The sequence below is a fragment of the Aristolochia californica genome, unplaced genomic scaffold, assembly GCF_029961685.1.
Source record: "Aristolochia californica isolate CCGP_79_NKW_82.1479 unplaced genomic scaffold, dmAriCali1.0.hap1 SCAF_3, whole genome shotgun sequence".
Lineage (NCBI taxonomy): Eukaryota > Viridiplantae > Streptophyta > Magnoliopsida > Piperales > Aristolochiaceae > Aristolochia > Aristolochia californica.
Window position 1 is genome coordinate 11329052 of NW_027181992.1, and position 23282 is coordinate 11352333.

Sequence of the window (23282 nt, forward strand, 5' to 3'; positions counted from 1 at the left end):
TTTGATTTTTCACAAGGAAGGTGGGATTCCTCTCCACCAAGTCCGTGAAGGGTTCCCATGTAAGAGTCCCATTCGGACTTCCACTCGAATTTATAAGAAGAAAAGAATTTAGAGAAGATGTTGGATTTACAATTTATTTTCATTTGTCATCTTTGTAAAATAAACATACCTTCTTTCAATATACTAAGAATAATAAATACAGCCAGAGTCTACAACTTATTCTTCATTTACCTGCTACTTTTAGGATGAGAGACCATCTGCAAATCGAAAAAGAACAATTCTCCATGACTTTTTGAATATCAAAATCAATAAGATTCCTGAGCACCCTATTGCAAATCCGGGGCCAATGCCTGCATAGAACCAACCCATGTCATCTCCTCCTTCTTCATTGCTACTAGTAGCTTTACCACCTTCAGTCGAATCAACAACTGGACACTCAATAAGGGGAGGTCCACAGAGTTGAGCATTGCCTATGTAACTTGATTCGACAAAAAGTTGGAGTTGTGGACCAGTTGGAATTCTTCCAGACAAGTTGTTGTATGATAGATTTAAGTACTCTAATGAAGTCAAATATGACAAGCTCTGAGGAATCAAACAAAAAAATTGATTTCTTGATAGATCAAGTGACTCCAACAAGTTCAAGTTGTTGATGTTTTCTAAAATCTTTCCAGTGAAGTGATTTCCTGACAAGCTCAATGTGCGAAGACCTACTAGTCTTGTTAATTCCTCCGGGACCTCACCGACCAAATCATTGTTGGAAATGTCCAAGCTTGTAACAAGTGAGAGTGTCCTTGTATATTCCAGTCTCTGATTTTTTGTTGACACAAGTAACTTATCTATACAAATATTATTGCCTCCACCGTATTGTACAAAAATAATCGATTCAGGAGAATAATACATGTTCTTGATTATCATTGCTGACAAATTCCCAAAAGTTGGAGGAATTGAACCAATTAGTTTGTTATTGGACAAATCCAATACTTGGAGTGAACTTGCCTTGGAGAGTTGAAGTGGAATCTCCCCAGAGAAGAAATGGACCGCAAGTTGAGTCTCTTAAGTGCTACAAGATCACCGATCCATGTTGGAATGTCTCCAGACAAATTATTCTCACCAAGGTCAATAGCCAACAAAGTCCGACTACTATTTAACAAATTTGGAACTCCTCCAGATAGATTGTTCTTGTTCAGGTGTAAATATAGGAGATCTTGTATGTGACCCAAAGATTCTGGTATTTTTCCTTGCAAAAATTTTTCACTCAAGTCAAGCACCTCAAGCACTGTGCAGTTTCCAATTGTTGGGGGGATGTTGCCCTTTAGTTTGTTTCTTGACAAGTCAAGCAAACTTAGTTGTGTCGATTGTCCAATTGACGATGGGATAGTACCATTGATGTGATTATTTGAAGCCAAAAAGGCGTTCAAATGGCCTAATCCTTGAGGAAGGGGTCCAGAGAAATTGTTGTTGGAGATATCAAGGTAAATAACATTACCTATGAAATTTGGTATAGGACCCCAAAATAAGTTTGAGTTCAAACCAACAAATCCATCTTTCTTCATCTTAAAAGGGTCTGGTAAATTTCCCTTTATCTTATTAGGTGAGAGTTCTAATAATAAAAGTTGAGGAGTGAAGTCCCAAAACCAATCTGGCATATCATCTGAAATGCTTGCATTTGAGATATCCAAAATTGAGATCGTATCTTTTTGCAGTTTTAACCAAGAAGGGAAGTTTGGACCTAAGTTACATGATCTCAGCACGACTTTATTGAGTTGAAATGGAGGTGACCACTCATGAAATTGAAGGGATAAAGAGTTGGAGGACATGTCTAGTCCTTTTAATTTGCTCAAATTTTTGAAATGAACTCCCGAAACAGTACCTGATAGAGAATTGTTTCTTATATCCATCGTTATTAAGTAAGCTAGTTGTCCCAGAGTCTCCGGAAGAACTCCACTCAAATTATTTGAACCAAGATCTAACGTATTAAGGAAAGACAGCTCACCCAGACACCGAGGTATAGGACCTGAAAGCATGCATCCCTTGAGAGAAAGGGCTTTGAGCTTCTTTAGTTGACATATTCGGTCAAGAATCATCCCCCCATTTATGCCATTTTCAGACAAATCCAAAACTTCTAAATTTCGGAGATTGCTTATGCTTTCAGGAATACTTCCAGTGATTCCATTATGGAACAAATAAAGTTCAGTAAGTGAGGTCATATTCCCAATGGACCCTGGTATTTCTCCATCTAACTTGATTTCTGACAGACTTATTCTCTTTATCTTTCTCCCGAAGCCTTCAAGTATGCGTGACAAGTTCCCATGGAGGCCAAAATTCCAATCCAGTTCTATTTCTTGCAATAATTCTAGTTTTGGGAACCAAGAGGGAATAGGGCCATAGAAGAAGTTAGAGGACAGATCCAATGACACAAGGTTATTGAGACTAGCGATCCAGGTAGGAATCATCGAGTGTAAGTCATTTGATGAAAGACTAAGTACACGAAGAGATGTGATATTGACAACAGGAAGGTGGGGAGGCAGCTCATGTAGCATACAGTTTTCCAGATGAACCTCAACAAGGGAAGGAAGCCTATTTAGTATATGAAGCCAATCTTCATTCGCGCTTGACAGATTCACAGCATTCATGTTAAGGTATTTTAGACTTGTCATTTTCCCCAACCATTGAAGGTTATCAATGACCAAGTCATACAAATAAACACCTAAGTAATCATAACAAGAGACATCTAGGTACTCAAGCATGGAGAGATTCCCAAGTTGGGAAGGAATTATCCCTTTAAAACCAGCATCTGATAGGTTCAAATACCTTAGCTCACTCAGAGAACCTAAAAAAGTTGGGATTGAATTGCCATCAAAACTGTTAAAACTCAAATCTAAGTACCGTAGATGCTTTAGGTCCAGGAGACTTGGATCGAATTCACCACTTAAATTCCAGTAGCCATTATTTTGAAGGTCAAGTTTGATAACATACCCAGTTTTCTTGTTGCAAGTAATTCCTCTCCATTTGCAACAATCTGAAAGATCATCCCAGGAAGATAACCGATTCAAGGGATCATGCAGACCGTTTCTGAACTTGGTGAGAGCCCTTCTCTCCCCATCCTTGCAAAGCAAGGCATCAACCCAATTGCAGTAAGTTAAACTGAATCCGATAACCAGAAAAAGTCTTCCAAACATGAAATTGCCCATTCTATTGTCCGACTGTGCAGCCAAACCAACACAACTTGTTATCTTCCCAGACGTTCCATCTGCCATTTATAAGATTTGAAAGATGGGTTACAATTTGTTTCCAAATTGACTACCAATCTGTAACCACGACCGGCACTACTTTTTCTTCATATCAGGACTGTTGGAATTATGGTTTCAAATATATTGTTTATAAAATAAAATTACCATGATTCATATGGTGTGGGGCCCACTTCTAGATGCTTTGTCATTGGATGTTCAGTATAGGGAATAATGGCCAGCACATCCCCTTGTAGAGGTAGATTAAATGGGTGCAATGACTTAGTGGACACATCCCTTGGGAATAAGGAGATATGTCTCTCTTGAGGGGATGTATCCCTCCTGAGAGGATGTATCTCTTCTAAGAGGATTTGTCCTTATGAAAAGTCATTAGTGCACCCTTTGAAAATCTATATAAACCTCCATGGTCTTACAAGTGAGGCTAAGGCTATTTGCACACCCAGTCTGGCTGAACGGGAGCAAGCTTATCACTTGTAAAGGAAGTATAAAAGATTATCTTGTGCACTTCAAGTTCTGTTTATATCCTTCAAGATGAAAGGTACGCTCTCTTTATTCTTCTTATTTCAATTCTATGATATATGTATGGTTTTCATGATAATGAAATTATGGAGGATTTAAGATCTATTTTCTATGATGTTTATATTATTATTAGACATCAAGTCTAACAAATACAAGTGAGTAATGCCTCTGCTGGTATCATAGAGATAGATTATAGGTTTCTATATTTTTCCATAATTGTTTTTGATTTTTGGCTATTTATTTGTGAATGGAAATAAGCCTAAGCCTAGTTTATTGGGTTCTGGCGCCACTGGCGGGCCTGCCAATGCGCGGGCTTGCTGTGCGGGCTATTGTGCACGGGTTGCTGTCCATGGGCCTGATGGTGTAGGCTTGTACGGTCCGGGTCAGTAACGACTCAGAACCATGAACCAAACCGGGTTTTTACTAATATAATGAACCAGAATGTGTTTTAAGGGTTTATTTTTACCCAGAATTGTATTTTGAATAGGATTTCCATGTTATTTGGCTATTTGAAGTATTTATAATTAGTGTTATTGCATGCCTTGTTATATATTTATGTATTTGTATGGGAAAATTAACTTAATTATATAATTTGGAAAATCCCCAAAGGGTAATGCATTTTGTATACATTAAATTAATTTTATGTGTGTTTATTTTGAGTATAATTTGTTTTATGAGTTATACTAATTTTATTATATGATTAGCAAAATCCCCAAAGGGTAATGCGAATTGTATAATTAGATTAGTATGTTGTAAATTAATTCATATGAATCCCCAAAGGGTAAGTATGAATTAATTTATTTGTTTGTTTGTTGGTTTGTGATTGTTGGTTGTTTATCATGTGTGGATTGATTTGCCTAGTAACTCTCATGAATCCCCAAAGGGTAAATGGGAGTACTAGATGGTTGAAATGATTCTATAATTATGTATGTTCTCCCAAATATTGAAATATTTTCTGGATGACAGGAATATCCAGTAGTGGACATAATTTTGCTAAGTCCCTAAAGAAAAATGTACTTGATGGGACTAATTACGTGAACTGGTCACAACGGGTTGACTTAGTGCTACGAGGCTATAGGTTTAATAAGATTATCAAAGTGGATACTCCTCCTCAAAGACCTTCTCGAATAAACTACCCTAATAATCTGAAACAGTATAAGAAGGACCTTAGAAAATTCAAGGAATGGGATAATGCTAATGAAATTTCTAGGTCACATATTCTTGGGGCTCTAAGTGAGACTCTCTTGATGACTTATTTTCATGTCCCCACTACAAAAGAGATTCTCGACCAGATTGAGGCTAAATATGGTAAAAAGTCGTCTACTAACATCAATAACTTATGGCAAAAGTTCACTCGTGCCAAATGGGAAGAAAATGCTGATGTGAGAAAACATGTAAATGACATGCTTGCCATGGCAGATGAGTTACAATATCATGGTAGACCAATGGATGAAGAAACTAAAGTGGTCACCATTATCAACTCTTTACCCAAATCTCTCAAATATATTCAAGACTTTTATTCTTTGTCCAAGACAAAGTGGACTATATTTGATTTGGTTAATATGATCGACCACCAGTTCGAAAGACTCAATCCAAGTATTGAGTTAAATAAACCTTCACCTAGTGCTAACGTAGTTTTGAAGCCGAAGAAAAAGAATCTTAAGAAGAAGGGAAAGAACTTTCGATTTCAAAACTTCAAGGACAAAAAGGTCAATCAACAAAGGGTTGAAGTACATGCAAATCAACGTGTTTGCTTCTTCTGTAATAAGCCAGGACATATAAAGAAGTATTGTAGGGCTTTGAAAACCATGCAAGAAGGGCAACAGGAGAACACCAGTGAGTCCTTATCTCTTGAAACTTGTACTATTTATATCAAGCCTTTTAGTTGGTGGGCTGATTCTGGTGCAACTGTTCATGTATCGAATGAGTTGCAGGGTTTCAAGGAGCTAAGAAAGATTGAGGACAAAACAAGCTTTATTTACATGGGAAATGATGAAAAGGCCATTGTGGAAGGCATGGGAACTTACCGGCTAAAGCTTGTTGATAATAAGTTTTTTGATTTAGAAGATTGTCTTTATGCTCCTTCTATGAGAAGAAGTCTATTATCTATATCTTGTCTTGAGAAACTTGGATTTACATTTTACTTTGGAAATGGAAAGTTTCTTATGTTACAAGATGATAAAGTTATTTTGAGAGGTTTTCGAAATTCTGGTCTATATCAATTGCAACTTAGTGGAAATATGGTGTTCAATGTTTCTACTTCTTTGGATATTAAAGAAAATGAATTGTATTTGTGGCATTTACAACTAGGGCATATAAACAAGGATAAAATTACAAGACTTGTGACACAAGGATTATTGAAAAATCTTTCACATAATGATTTTCCTATTTGTGAGTGTTGTATATATGGGAAAATGACAAAGATACCCTTTCCATCCAAAGGCTCAAGAAGTTCTCATGTTTTGGATATTATTCATTCTGATATATGTGGACCTATGAATGTGAATACTCGTAATGGTCATTCGTATTTTATCACATTTATAGATGATTTCTCTAGATATGGAAGAGTATATTTACTGCATAGAAAAAATGAGGCCTTAGATTATTTCAAAACCTTCAAATTGGAGGTAGAAAATGCTACAGGAAAGAAGATCAAAATATTGCACACCGACAGAGGTGGAGAGTATTGTTCGGAGTTATTCTCTGAATTTTGCAAGTCAAACGGGATTATCCATATGTTTAGCATGGATTATCCATATGTTTAGCATGCCTTATACACCTGAACAGAATGGTATTGCTGAAAGGAGAAATCGAACCTTACTAGAGATGGTAAGATCTATGATGACACTTGCAAATTTGCCAATATCCTTTTGGGGCAAAGCATTATTGACAGCTACCTATATCTCAAATAGAGTGCCTTCAAAGTCGGTTGAGAAAACACCTTATGAGGTATGGTCAGGCAAAACTCCTAGTGTTAACCATTTTAAAGTATGGGGATGTGTTGCTCATGTTTTAAAACTTGATCCTAAGGACAAATTGAAGGCTAAGACTCGAAGATATTTATTCGTTGGGTACTCTGAACATTCGAAAGGATATAAGTTATATGATCCTAAGGAGAAGGTGATTATTGAAAGTAGACATGTAAAATTCATTGAGGATAGATTTGATTGTGATGAAGATTTAGGTATGAAGTCTCACTTGGAAGAATGTGTTGAAATGTCTTCTTCTGAATCTCCTTCTAATATAGAGAATTCTACCCAAATGGATATTCGAAGAGGGACTAGAGAAAGAAAACCTAGTCAACTCTTATCATCTTCAGATTTTTATACCTATGCTGGAGAAACTTATGAAAGAACAAGGTTGAATGAAGATGTTACTGATCTTGACACTTACGAGGAAGCACTCCTTGATGTGGATTCCGACAAGTGGAAGTCGGCAATGGAAGAAGAGATGGACTCTATGCATAAAAATGAAGTTTGGAAACTTGTTGATCCTCCTACATCGGTTAAGCCCATTAAGTGCAAGTGGTTTTTTACAAGGAAGAGAAATGTTGAAGGTAAAGTTGAAAGATTCAAAGCTCGTCTTGTTGCCAAGGGTTTTACTCAACAATACGGGATTGATTATGATGAAACATTCTCTCCTGTTGCAAGAATACATTCTATTCGAGCTCTCCTGGCATTGGTAGCATATTATGACTATGAGTTGTTCCAAATGGATGTTAAAACTGCTTTTCTAAATGGAAATTTGGATGATAAGATTTATATGGAACAACCACGTGGATTTGTTAGATCTCGAATTGAAGCAAAAGTGTGTAAGTTGGACAAGTCTATTTACGGTTTGAAACAAGCCTCAAGATTATGGAATATCAAGTTCAATAAAGCAATTACAGTGTATGGTTTTACTCAGAATCCAGAAGATCACTGTGTTTATATAAAAACAGTGGGAGATCGCATTGCTTTTCTTACTTTATACGTAGATGATATTTTATTAGCCGGGAATGATATTCAGTTACTCCAAGGTATAAAGACATGGTTGTTTCAGACATTTGATATGAAAGACCGTGGGGAAGCTTTTTATATTCTTGGCATTAAAATTCTACGAGATAGATCTTTTCAAAAATTGAGTTTGTCTCAAGAGAAGTATATCGACACTCTTCTGGATCGGTTTCACATGTCTAACTATATACAAGGTAAAGTACCCTATGATAGCACTAAAAAGATGAGCCATGTGGATTGTCCTTCTCACCTCAAAGATAAGTTGGACAAATCTAAGTATCCATATGCTTCTGGTGTGGGGAGTTTTATGTATGCTCTTATATGTACAAGACCTGATCTTGCTTATGCTGTTGGGATTCTTAGTCAGTTTCAGGCTAATCCAGGTTTCACTCACTGGGAAGGGGTAAAATGGGTAATGTGCTATCTAAAAAGAACAAAGTCATATGCTTTGACTTATCAAGCGGACAAGTTGGAATTGGTTGGTTATTCCGACTCAGATTATCAAGGATGTGTTGATACCTGAAAGTCTACTTCTGGTTTTATCTTTATGTTTGGAGGAGATGCCTTTCTTGGAAAAGCAAGAAGCAAGACTGTGTCGCGCAATCAACCATGGAGGCAGAATATGTGGCTATGAACTTAGCTACAAGGGAAGTTGTCTATCTTCGCAAATTCTTGCGAAGTCTTCTAGTGGTAGACTGTGTGGAGCGGCCTATTCCTCTCTTTTGTGATAATGAATCTGCTATTGCTATCACGAAAGATCCGAAATGTCACTCCAAGGCTAAACATATCGAAGGAAAATACCACTACATACGAGACATGCTGAGGAAGGAGGAAGTTGTTCTTTATAAGATATCTTCTCCGGATAACTTAGTTGATCCACTAACCAAGTGTCTTCCCGTGACGAGTTTTACTTTCCATGTGGGGAACATGGGTTTGATTTGTTTATAATTGATGAGACCAAGTGGGAGAACATTGTTTTGTATGCATTGTGGTCTCAATGATTTGTAATACTATGTATGTCATGACATTGTAATTTATATTCCATGGAATGATTTTGAAAGAATGCATATGCTTTTGTGTGATAATATGAGTACTCAGTGTATGCCTTGAGATTCAACCTCCCTATTAGGTATGCACTTGTACGTGTATATATGAGGGTCTCAATAGGGAATGATGGTTGAGTCTCTAAATTGTCCAGGCCATTGGGACTGCATAGGCACAGTTTCCTTTACGGCTAATACTCATGCTGGTATAGAGTTTTACCTTGAGCTCCTTAGGTGCGGAGTATGCTATGGACAGTGAGATGCCTTGATATCCAGCTTTTCTATTAGGTATATACTTGTATGTATATATGGAAGGGTCTCAATAGGAAGGTAGGGTTGGATGTCTAAATTATTCAGGCCTATGGTACTGATTAGGCACAATTACCTTAGTGGCTAATACTCGAATTGGTACAGAGCTTTACCCTAAGTTCAGGTCCGAGTATGCTATGAATGGAGACCGCTGAATTGGCAAATTTGACAAGTATGGATTTGGTTTATTCCCCAACCTTGGATATCTAAAGATATATATTGTGTAGGCCCGGGTTAACTACACATGTATATTAAAGTGTTTAAGGTAATGCCTATGGTCATGGTATGGTTTTATGTGTCAAGATTGATTTTTCATATTTTTTCGAAAATCAGAATTTGAAATGGATTTGAAACCAAGTGGGAGTTTGTTGGAATTATGGTTTCAAATATATTGTTTATAAAATAAAATTACCATGATTCATATGGTGTGGGGCCCACTTCTAGATGCTTTGTCATTGGATGTTCAGTATAGGGAATAATGGCCAGCACATCCCCCTGTAGAGGTAGATTAAATGGGTGCATTGACTTAGTGGACACATCCCTTGGGAATAAGGAGATATGTCTCTCTTGAGGGGATGTATCTCTTCTAAGAGGATGTGTCCTTATGAAAAGTCATTAGTGCACCCTTTGAAAATCTATATAAACCTCCATGGTCTTACAAGTGAGGCTAAGGTTATTTGCACACCCAGTCTGGCTGAACGGGAGCAAGCTTATCACTTGTAAACGAAGTATAAAAGATTATCTTGTGCACTTCAAGTTCTGTTTATATTCTTCAAGATGAAAGGTACGCCCTCTTTATTCTTCTTATTTTAATTCTATGATATATGTATGGTTTTCATGATAATGGAATTATGGAGGATATAAGATCTATTTTCTATGATGTTTATATTATTATTAGACATCAAGTCTAACAAGGACAATCCATCGAGACCCGTCGTTCATCGAAACAAAAGACTTTGTCTTGAAGGCGTTAAGTTTTTCTAACCCAAAAAAGACGTCGGAGAATTAAAGGCACAATAGACACGGCAAGGACCAGCTTTACAATATTTTTATAAAATGATGTCAATTCAATCAGTCTTGTATAAGCTTGACACGCTTTGTGGCCACAAGATTAATATCCTTCCAGCATGGTGGGGCTCAAGACAGCAATTTGCGGGACTATGTAATGAGTCAACTATTTCATAATTCTCTTTGATAGCATGACAAGGAAGAACATTAATATATCTCCATTTTTTTTAATTATTCTAACACTTAGTTTTATTGGGTTGTAGTAATATAGCAAAGCGAGGGCATCAATGATCTGATTTGAAGCATAACTAAATGCAGCTTGGTTTGTGAACTTGAGATATTTCATTACAATAATTAAACCTACTCCGATTTACAAATGTCGAAAGAAAGAGGAGTTACTTTGGGATCAAAAAGTAGGTCAAGAAGAATATTTATGTAGTGGTTGGGTGTGATATTATTTTGATAAGGTCCTTATATTTTCTAAAAGTGAAAGGAAAAAATTGAAAATGAGAGGTTAAGAGGGTTGGAATAAGAGAAAAGGGAAGAAGAGAGGGAGATAAAGAGAGGCCTGAAGGAAATGAGAGAAGAAGAGAGGAGAAAGAGGAGAGGGGTGCCGGGCACAAATTTGAGTGGGGAAAGAGATATTTGGAAAAGAGATATAAGTTTGAGTCCAACTTCGACCAGCCCCTTGAGGGGTAAATTTTCCTTTTAACAATTGAGCTCCTATTTTCTACAATGTGGCACCACTTTCTATTTTTCTTCTTCTTTTCTTCTCTATTTCTCTAGGGTGATTGGTTTTTGGCAGATCATAGTTAAAGAGGAGAAAGAGGAGAGGGGTGCCAGGCACGAATTTGAGTGGGGAAAGAGATATTTGGAAAAGAGATGTAAGTTTGACTCCAACTTCGACCAGCCCCTTGAGGGGTAAATCTTCCTTTTAACAATTGAGCTCCTATTTTCTACAATGTGGCACCACTTTCTATTTTTCTTCTTCTTTTCTTCTTCTTCTTTTCCTCTTCTTCTTTTCTTCTCTATTTCTCTAGGGTAATTGGTTTTTGGCATATCATAGTTAAAGTTAACTAATGAAAATCTGGTGAAAATGTTATGTATTTTTGGCAAGTATAAGGTATGGAATACAAATTTGAAGCTAGAGATATAAGAATTTATATGATATTGCAAGAGTATATAAATAGTTAAGCATTAATTAAGTAAAAAATATTGTCATTTTGTTTCTTATGTCTCTCTCATCTATTATCAATATTTCTATTTTTAACCAATAAAGGATAATATTAATTCAAAAAACTTGAGAATTTTTATTATTAATTTTTTCTAGTTCTGCAAAAAAAAATTAACAATATCAATACCATTAAAAGCAGCCACTAAAATCAGGATTTTTCTAAATATGACCTTGTAATTAGAATCTAGTAGACAAATTAAACCGTTCATGATTAATTAATACTTTATTAATTAAATTAAATTTATTTATACTTTACAATGTTGATTTATTCAATCACACGATTTCATTCTATTTACATATTAACAGGTTCAGTGATTTAGATGAAGATGGCCTAATCTTGTCTGTGAGTCTCTGAAACGTGGATGAAACCGTCCATGGACGAGCAAAGACGAGTCTTGTAACCGAAGGTGATTCGTGGAGTTCTGACGGGCGGTTCCCGCCTGCAACAGACGTATCCTCTTCCTTTGCATGTTTTAAACATCCAAGACGAGAAATGGCCTCCAGCAAACTTAAAATTGTGACAGAGTCAAGACCAGCTCTTGCATGGCTTCACCTACATGCCCATGATTTACGTAACCCATTATCAATGAGGTCTAAGAGACCAAGTCGTTCCTATTTATCCTATTGAAAACCTGTCTTGCAATGTCAAAGCGCTTAAGGTCAGCACAGCCAATAAGTGCATTAGATATTGTAATATAGTCTGGTTGAATGCCCTGCCTAGTCAACAGAGCAAAAACGTTTACAGCCTCAAATGGTCGTCCGTATTGGACGAAACCACAAAATCAGGGAATTCCAAGATGCAAATTTTTTTGTTTTACTTTTGTCTAAATACGAGCTTTGCAGAGATTAGACCACCACATTTAATGTACATGTCTATGATATTGGTCTCAAGAACTTCATCAAGATGGTCCATTCCTCTTCTAATGGCATAAGTCCTACTTGACCTGCTGCCTGCAGCAAGCTCACCAGAGTAACTCTGTTAGGATTAAAACCCTCTCTTGCATCAGTTGCATATATGAAACAATCTGAATGGCCTCACAAGTATGACAATGGGGCATCTGTCCGAATGGCCTCAATGTGGATTTGTTACTAGTTCGAAATCTCTTCAAACAAGTTATTATAGGGACAAATTTCCTTAGCAAAATTATGCCCATTATATGCATTACAAGTCAAGGAATAGCGGAACATATTAATGATGCCCTTTTATTCTTTCTAGTCACAAACTAGATTCCTCGATGAATTGAAAACTGTCTTTCAAGAAAGAAAGACGAATCAATTATTTAAAGGAAGAAATATATTATCTGACTATTGAACAATGGCTAGAAACCCTTGAAATCAAAGATCAGATAAGTATGATACACCAACAATTTCCTTCTGAAATTTGTAGCAAAATTCCTAGCGATTTTTGGAATAGAAAAAAATATATTGTTTTCTTACCAGACACTTTTTATGAGAAAAATATTCATACATAAGCTTGTCCAAGTAAAATAAAAAAGGAATATTTAGATCTTTGCCAACAAGAAATTCAAACCTTGTTAGAAAAAGGATTTATAAAAAAATCTTATTCTCCATGAAGTTGTATAGCTTTTTATGTTAATAAAAATGTTGAAAAAGAACGAGTTCCTCACCTAGTGGTTAATTATAAACCTCTAAATGATTGTCTTAAATGGATTAGATATCCAATTCATGATAAAAAAAATCTTTCAATTAGATTACATTCTGCTAAAATATTTTTTAAATTGTATATTAACTTTAGATATTGGCATATTCAAATTAATGAAATAGATAAATATAAGACTGCACTTATTGTTCCTTTTGGGCATTACAAATGGAATGTTATACCTTTTGTCATGAAAAAATTCTCCTTCTAAATTTTTAAATATCATGAATGATATTTTCAATAATTACAATGAGTTTTCTATAGTATATATTGACGATGTTCTTATCTTCTGTACTATTATAAAATTGTAATTTAAACTTTTGAAATTTTTTAAAACCATCATGGAACGATTATTCCAATCAATCAAAATTGTAATCAAACGATTATTTCTTATAATTTTTGCTCCAAAAATAAATTATTTCAAACCTTTCTCTTGATTTTTGGGTCATGATATCCATCAAGGAACAATTATTCCAATCAATCGATCAATTGAATTTGAGTCCAAATTCTCTGATGAGATTAGGGACAAAATTCAATTACAAAGATTTTTGGGTAGTCTAAATTATATTTTAGACTACTATCCCAATCTTGTCGAGGATTCTAAACTACTTTACGAAATATTAAGGAAGAATCTTGCGCCTTGGACTAACACCCATATTATGGTTGTCCAAAAAATTAAAGCTAGAGTTAGACAACTTCCTTATCTTGCACTAATCAATCCTCAATGGAAGAAGATTGTGGAAATATGTCCTCATTCTGGTATTCCATTATTCTGCAAAAGAATCATTTCTTTTTAGCTTTGTTTTGAACTTATTAAATTATTACATCCCAATAATCACCAAGAGAAGCTTCTTCTTCTTCTTCCTGTTGAGAGTTTGCGACAAAACTGATCTCTTCATCTTGATCTATGTTCTCGTTGTCACTGTCGTCTTTGGAAGCCATAGGCAATTAGGTAAACTCCTAAAAAAATTAGGATTCCTTAATTATGTAAATCATGGAAAGATTACATTAGTCAAGGGAGCTTGGGGTAGATGTCTTGGGAAAATAGTTGGAATTTTTTTGTGAATGAAATATTTTTATGGAGGAGGTTTGATGGGATGATGAGGGGATTATGAGAGTGCACAAGGGGCTCTTGTGGCAAGAGGGGCTGGGCCGCATGGGGATCTTGGAGGAAGTAAGAAAGTTTTTAGGTGAGAGAGAGAGAGAGAGAGAGAAAACGAGGCAAAGAGGGAGAGAAAGGGGGACAAATTATTGGAGGGGTAGAAGGGAACATGGCTAAAGATTGATAAAAAGTTTGACTTATTTTTTCTTCAGCCAACTCTCCTATTACTGTTTTAATACAACTAACTAGTATGCTTTGGATCATTCGGCCCCTTAGTACATGTATGGGCATGAGAAGAATGGCACTTTTACCCATCTTCTCCATTCTTCTATTGAGGGGTGCTATCAAGACAACAGATGACTGAATTCTATTACAAATATTTTAGTGAGTTTTTGAATTTTTGTATCTATGGATAAAGATTGTTGCATAACTCTTTATTAGTTGACTTCTAAAATACAATAATAACAGTAGAGTTGGATCTCTGATTCAGCTTTACTATCGCATATGGGTATATAGTAAAAATTAATGTTACACTTTCTGCAATTCTTTGTAATGTTTTATTTTATTTTATGGTTGGTTGTCACTATCATGGAATTATTTTATTTTATGGTTGGTTGTCACTGTCATGTAATGTAGAACCCGAGTGAAACTTGAACACCACCCCATCAAGTGTAGATTGTGTTTTTTGAACATTTAATTCATTGTTATCATTTTTAGATGGATTTTCATGCATTATGTTATTTAAGGAAATATGGGAATCATCATGTTGCAGAGAATAGTCAATCTATTGGAGCTTGTTGGAGGTGTGATGGACGAGCTTGGAAATTTGACAGGTCCAAGAATGAAAATTTGATATTGATATTTCCTTTAAAATTCTGTGTTTGATTATTGAATAAAATTTATGCATACTATTATGCGGTGCTTATGAACAATTTTATGCAGAGTATATAGACACTTTTATTTAGGGTTTATGTACAAAGATGATGCCCAATGTTTTCTAAAATTTATACATAATTTTATGTACAGTTTATTTGATATGTATGTTATGCAAAGTTTTAAATATATGTTGGAGTTCGAATCCAGTTAAAATTCTTGGGCTCGAGCTCGAGCTCGAACTTAGTTAAGATTCTTGGGCTCAAACTTGATTACAATTTTAGGCTCAAGGCTAGTCTTAGGTTGAGCTCGAGTTTAAAATATTTGAATCACGCCTAGCTCAAACATATGCAAGTTCGAGTTCACGTTAACTCGATCCCATGCCAAGTCATCGTCCATCAGGCATCCGTCCATGGTTGTAAATAGATCAATATTATACTATTTACATATATTTATTATTATACATGATATGTGCTAAATATCAAGTAAATTAATCTACCTGATTAATATTGCTCATAAATTATTTTGTTAGGAAAAGTATTTAAAGTAAATTTTCATTGGTGTTATAATTTAATTAAAATAAAGTAAAGTTTTGGTGTATGTCTAATTTTCTTTTCCTAAGAGACCATACTCTATGTTTTCCTCCAATTCAATCAAACCCTAACACCATAAAATTGGTATATCTCATATGCTTTCTTATTTTAAGAGCGCCTCAGTTCTCCGATTAGGTTAGTGTTTATTGCTATGTAGATCGAATGCTCCAAATTTTTAAGGATGTCAATTTTTTTTAATATTTTAAATAAACTAAGAATTAATAAAAGTTCTTACTCGTAATAAGTATTCAGGTAATTTTATTTTTTGAGAGAATGTGATGCATGTTAATATATTATGTGTAACTAGATAATTTCTTTAGTAATTTTATTATATATTAGAATGACAATGTTATTGGACTTTTATTTAATTGATTAAAGAGGTAAATAAAGAGAATATAAAATACAATATAAATAACTGGGTGAAATAGAATGGTAAAAAAATAGTATACGTATTTTTTGCGTTTATAGAGCCTTTACTTCTATTTGAATCCAAATAAGGGGTCGTATTGGTGGTGCCACCCCTAAATATAATTTATACCTATCTGAACCACGTCTAACCCTAAAAGAATCAAAATCCAAAGGTGGTGAACATATATTATATAGTTCATTGTGTATTTTTGCTGACTCGATTTATTTCCTTTTGTTTCGTTTCGTCCTCATTTATGATGGTTTTGAAGTCTTGCAGTAACCTGAACAAAATAACGAGGATGGGGGGGGGCGTTTGTGGTTGTCTTTGTTGAAGTTGAAGTTAGACTTCAAATTCAGGGGGGGTTAGTCAACAAAATGAAAATTTGAAGTTCATCTTCCTCTCCTGCTTCAAATTTATTTCATTCTTCTACATGAACTTCACCTACAAACTTGGTGTTAGTGTGGACGAGTTCATGTGTACTGGAAAACAGTTTCCAGTGTTAGTGGCCCAACATGAGAAAAATATAAAAAACAAGAGAATTAGCACATTGTAATAGTATACTTAATTTAAAAATAATTCTTAAATCCCAAATTAGGTAAAAAAACATGATTACTACTCAAATAAGTAATTTAATGTATAATTAAAATATATTAATATACTAATTATTTAATTGGTTATTATATTATTTAATGATTACAATTTATTGTGCATTAATACAATAATTACGTGAGCCAATTAACAGTGGGGGTTAGTCAACAAAATAAAAATTTGAAGTTCATCTTCCTCTCCTGCTTCAAATTTATTTCATTCTTCTACATGAACTACACGTACAAACTTGGTGTTAGTGTGGACGAGTTTATGTGTACTGGAAAACAGTTCCAGTGTTAGTGGCCCAACATGAGAAAAATATAAAAAATAAGAGAATTAGTACATTGTAACAGTATACTTAATTTAAAAATAATTCTTAAATCCCAAATTAGGTAAAAAAAACATGATTACTACACAAATAAGTAATTTAATGTATAATTAAAATATATTAATATACTAATTATTTAATTGGTTATTATATTATTTAATGATTACAATTTTTATGCATTAATACAATAATCACGTGAGCCAATTAACAGTGCACATGATTAATTATAAAAAAAATAACATTAAAAATATATAAACAAATGTATTCAGTTATTAATTTATTAATAACATATGACATACTTTGACCTAAAAAGGAATGATTAAACCGGAAAAATTGATCAAATCATAACTTTCATACACTATATATTTTTACGTATTATTAATTAATAATATGTTATTGTTAAATTTAAAAGCATTGATTTTATTAATTAAAAATTAGGTTAATTAAACCAAAATAATTGATCAAATGCTTGATTTAACGATATTTTAATTATCACTATTAAATCACTAATATAATATAGTAATAAATAAATAAATATAATAAATAAATATTTTATTAATTACACAAGATGGATTTTTTACATGGTATTAATTAATAATTTATTTCTAAAAAATTAAAAATAATTAATTGATCAAAAGGATACTGTAACTATATGTTATGTATCGGACTTAAATATCTAGTTTAATATAGTAATAAAATTTAATAAAAATAATAAATAAATAAATATTCAACTTTATTAATTACCTAAGATAGATTATTCTAATAAATATTTTGTGCCTTTAATATTAAAATCATTAAGTTGCAAATTTAGTACATAAGAATGACACATGTTCAAAAGCAATAAGATACAACCATTATTTATCATTCCACATGCAAGTCGCTATGTCATCTCAAAATTTTGCTGCTCTTGTGGATTCTAATGCACGCTGCATCCGAAAGCTTGTTGATTGGCTATCCTCTTCCACAAGACCATCACTATCATCGCTGTCTACCTCATCCATTCCACCTAATTGGACCCCATCACCTCCTCCACCGAGCTCCTCACCCGAATCATCATCTTCTAATTCAAATCTGCCATTGTAATCATCTCCACGTATATAATTGTGTAATATGCAACAAGCAATTACAATTTTTATCTGGATCTTAAAAGAAAATGGATGAGTGCTTTTCAACATTTGAAATCGAGCTTTTAAAGCACCAAAAGTTCACTCAATAGTATTCCGCAAACATGTGTGCCTTTAGTTGAATAATTCTTTTTCATTTTTAGGAATATTATCTCCAAATTCTTGCAGATGATGTCGAGTTCCTCGATAAGGAGCCAAAAATCCTGGAAGATTTACATAACCAACATCAACTAGATAATATTTACCTACAATAGAAAATTATATTCTACATAAAATAATTGAAGAAAAAATAGATAAATTTTTTTTGCATAAAAATATATTATTTACCTTCAGGTACAGATAGTCTATCTCGGTGAGTCAATGTGTCTTTCAGTACACGGGAATCAGCTGCTGATCCCTCCCATCCAAAGAGTACATAAGTGAATTGCATGTCAAATGTACATGTTGCCATCACATTTTGTGAGAGATAGCTCTTTCTGTTCCAAAAAATTTGTTGTTCTTCAAGTGGGATGTTCACTTTGATATGAGTTCCATCAATAGCCCCAATACAATCCTAATTATACCATTTCAATTAATATTGACAACTTTGTATATTGATCTAAAATTGTTTAGTTAGATGGCAAGTGATGTTACCTTGACGTAAGGATAAAACGTTGAACTGTTTAAAATCTTCGAGTGTGTGCATTCCAAAGGCAGTTTGATGTAATCAGAGTGAAGTTTGAGAATAACATCCAACACCTTATTGAAATACCTATTTATGGTCCATTTCGATCTATCAAACATCTCTGTTGTGACACTATAGGATTGTTGTTGAGCAACAGTTAGGAGGAAATAGGCAAATTGTTTTTCCATTGAGATGGTCTTTGTGGTTGATAATAACCTTCTACTATTAAGTATCTTTACCAATCTGCAAAATATAATTTGATTCATCATGTAAACTTTTCAAAATTTAATAGGTGATTTGTCTAGTGCATTTTGCAAATACAACAAACCATTAATCCCACAAGAACGTGGTACATGTCTATTGCAATAGCAGAGATAATATCTTCCTACAACAACAAGAATACATGAACCCAATAAAAGTTGCAACATTTTCTTCGTCTATCATAATATCCATGGAAATCTGCAAATTCAATCACCTAAAAGTCATAAACACAAATATACATCAATCTTCAATTATAACCTATTTTCAATCACACCTTTACACAACCATATTCATCCACATTCCCACATATTCATACCTTCGCTCACACATCCTACCTTCAATCACAACGCTACACCATATCTATTTAATTGACCACATCCATACTCATCCACCATATTCATCCACATAATATATTTAACACAACAATCATAAATAATAAAAATATTAACCATACTGATAAGTCTTGCAACATCATAATTCAAACATTGTCATTAAAACATAGCAATCTTCCCCAAGAAGATAGTGTACTTAAAAAAGCATTACAAAAAATTTCTTTCACAATATTTAAGCCACCCGACCCGCTCTTCCACTGTCATCTACGTAAACATGACCTTCTTACTTGGCATATCCAACCATTCAAGCGCGCAATACTTCACATCGTCCGACAAGTCCAGGATTTCCCTGAGGGCTTTGACCCAATCTCTTTCGACATCGCCCTCTTTCAGCTTGATAACATCCTTCAATGCCTGAGCAATTTCCTTAACTACATCAATATATCTACCAGTGTCATCAATGGACAATTCACTTCTCTTTCTACGACGACTTGAAGATGACATATTACTTCTTCGAGATTACTCAACTGTTGACTCATTTCTGCTAATGAATGGCGTTGGAGTTTCCCTAACTACATCGACATCCTCGAGCTTGTCCATCGGGATAGGATCAGACTCACGGAGGATTTCATTGCCCAAATCTACAGGAGTTATACTTGCTATCCCCATGGCTATTGAGTTTCCCTCTATCAAAGCCAATTTGTCATAAAGGGGGCAACCTTCACGTCTATACTTTTCTGCATCTCTATCTCCTACAAGAATAAAACATCCTTTAGACATCTTGGAATAGAGTTTTAGTAATGCGAAAAACATAAAAAATGTTTTACATGATGATTTATTGACCTTTATGTAGTCTTGCCATACAAAATGACATATAATAACTCACTGTGTGGTTGTATCCCAAACAAAGCCACTTGTGTTGAAACACCTCGTTACCGTTTGGTATGTTTTCTTCCATGATCTTGTTCGATTCTTGAACTGACTGTATCTTCATTGAACTTATTGACACAATCCATATATACCTCATGCTTCCAAACCACATTGGGCAACTTGTTCCCTATATTGATCTGTTTGACCAAGAGATCGAGCAGTTTGCTATCTTCTTCAAAGGTCCAAATGTCATAATGATCGAGCAGTTGGTTGTCTTCTTACAACCATTTATAATCTAAATCCGAGATGGTCTTCATGGAAAAAACTTTATCAGACAATCATTACCCGTCACGGGAACACAAACCAAAAAAAATAAAATACCATGTGGTGGATATTTATAACACTTGAATCTCCTCACCGCATGGCAAATTCATTCCATTGCACTTCAAAAATTTTTAACAACATTCTAAAACATTTCAAAATTAATCAAAATATTTTCATTGCAGATGCACTAAACAATGCAAAAACACAGACCAAGTCTAAATTCTCCGAACACCCCTAGCAAAGCCCCATATGACTTTTTTGTCACTACGAATTATACCTCATTAGTTATAGGGGTCAACTTTCGTTGGCTAATGGAAGCCCATGTAGGTGGCTCAACCTTGTTTGAACTGGACTAAACACCTCAAACACTAAACCCTAACCGAGAACCCTAGACCGTAAAGTTTGGACCTTAAAACCCCTAAAATCCCCAAACCCTAAACCCTATCACCCCATAAACCGAGAACCCTAAAAAAATTTAAAAAAAATCCTAAACCCTAATTCCATAACCTAAACCCTAAACCCTAGACCATAGATCTTAAAAACCCTAAAAGCCCCAAACCCTAAACCCTAAATCCTATCACCCCAAAAATAGAAAACCCTAATTTTTTAAAAAAAAACTCTAAATCCTAAAAATAAACCATAAACCCTACAAATAACCTAAACCAAAAACCCTTAAATACCAAGCACCAAACCCTAAAATACACTAAACCCTAACCCTAATCCCGAAATTAAACCTTATAAAGACGAAATTGAACCATAAATACCATAAACCCTAACTCTAAATCCCATAATTATGCAACAATAAATACAAATTGTGCACAAAAATTAAAATTAAATCAAATACAACACTAAATTAATAAAAAAATTACGATTTAGGCTTACCTTCTAAAATTTGGGGAAAACCAAAGCTGAAGGGTGAAATCAAAGCCGAATCAAAGTAGAATAGAAGAAATCGACACCGAAATGTCAAAAATTAAAGAAAATCGAAATTGAAATGGGGAAAATTGAACAAAATCATTAGGTATTTTGGTGGAAAAGAGAGTAGCGACAGGGAGAAGGGAGTGGGAGGCCGAGAGGGAGAAGAAAGGGAGGTCGAGAGGGAGAAGCGAGCGAGAGGCCGTGAGGGAGAGAGAGAGAGAGAGACTGAGAATACATTTGGGAAATCGAACAAAATCGGGAGGTATTTGGGGGGAAAAGAGAGTAGCGACAGGGAGAAGGGAGTGGGAGGCCGAGAAGGAGAAGAAAGGGAGGTCGAGAGGGAGAAGAGAGAGGGAGAATTGAGCGAGAGGCCAAGAGAGAGAGAGAGAGAGAGAATTGCTTATGAATCGAAGTCATAATCATTGTCTTCTTCTTGGGAAAAAACATTGAAGTGTCTGAGTACCCGTCAATCCAGATTTGCTAGAGTTTTCTGGATCCTTTCTTATATATGATTGGTCTTTCAGATATTCTTCAAAATATTCTTTCATTATCTTTTTTATTTCATCTGGGTCTGTCTGTTTGTCTGTCTGTTTCTCTTTGTTCTTTTCTTCTGACATGTTTGGCAAATGTCCAGCCTTAAACGGATTTGATTTGTCTTTACCAACTACCATTTGAGTTAGAATAGCTAGTGAATGACCCTCACTAATAGGTATCTGAGTAGAGAAAGTATTTGTTAACCTTGCCTTGAGTAGTCAATTTTCTTCTTCTATTTCCCCAATATATTCTTTCTGAAAATCATTATTTTCTTGGAGTAACGGTCTTCTTTCATTAAGTCTTTGTATGGTCTTGGATAAAGTCTCATAGTGATCACAAAAAATACTCCTTCTAGTGTCTTTGGCAACTCCATAAGACACTTAGTCTTCTCTCATGAATCTCAACGAAGGAGTTATGTAATAATTTGTTCCTATAGTTAGCTTAGCAGATTCTAAGGCTTCTTGTAAATTATTAAATCCTTTATAAATTGGTCTTTGAAAATCTTGATACTTTCTACTACTTCTGTCCAGGAATGGAAAACTACCGGAGTTTTACCTTTAAAAACTAAATAAAAATTAAATTTTTTCTTTTTTTGACAAAAATATTCTGAAAGACTATTAATACTTGCTAAGAAATACTTTTGATCTTTAGGAATTCTTTGGTAAGATAACCAAAGATTGTCTAATAAGCATTGCTCTTCTTTAGTAACTGTAATACTTGGTATAGTCTTGAAAGTCATATTTGATATGGGGAAAACTACTAATTTTTTATTACCAAATTGTAAAAATTCTTGTCCGTAATTATTGAATCTAGAAGAGGATGGTCTGGAAGAATTCTTATCCTGAGGATCCATCTGTTCAAGGATTAGCTGGTAAAGACAAATCAAATTCGTTGAAGGTTGGACATTTGCCAAAAATGTCAGAAGAAAAGAACAAGACAAACAGAAAGACAAATAGATAGACCCAGAAGAAATAAAAAAGATGATGAAAGAATATTTTGAAGAATATCTGAAAGACCAAGGATATATAAGACAAGATTCAGAAATCTCTAGCAACTCTGGATCAACATGTACTCAGACACTTCAAAGTTTTTCCCAAGAAGAAAACAATGATTATGATTACGATTCAGAAGCAATTCATAATCTTACTACTTTGGATGAAAATAATAAGACAAAAGGCAGTGAGAAGATTATGATAGAAAAGACTTAGAAACAATCCATAATAAGACAAAGGTCATTGAGAAAATTATGATAGAAATGACATAAAGATTTATTCAGACAAAAGTTGAAGAGACAAGAATACCAGCCCACAGTTTTTTCACATGGTTTGAGAAGACAAGAATACCAG

General features: G+C 34.4%; 1 pseudogene; it reads right to left on the reverse strand.

Annotated features, from left to right (window-relative positions):
• Positions 1–240: 240 nt before the first annotated feature.
• LOC137959346 (receptor-like protein EIX2) lies at positions 241–3257 on the reverse strand (annotated as a pseudogene).
• Between the last annotated feature and the right edge of the window lie 20025 nt (positions 3258–23282).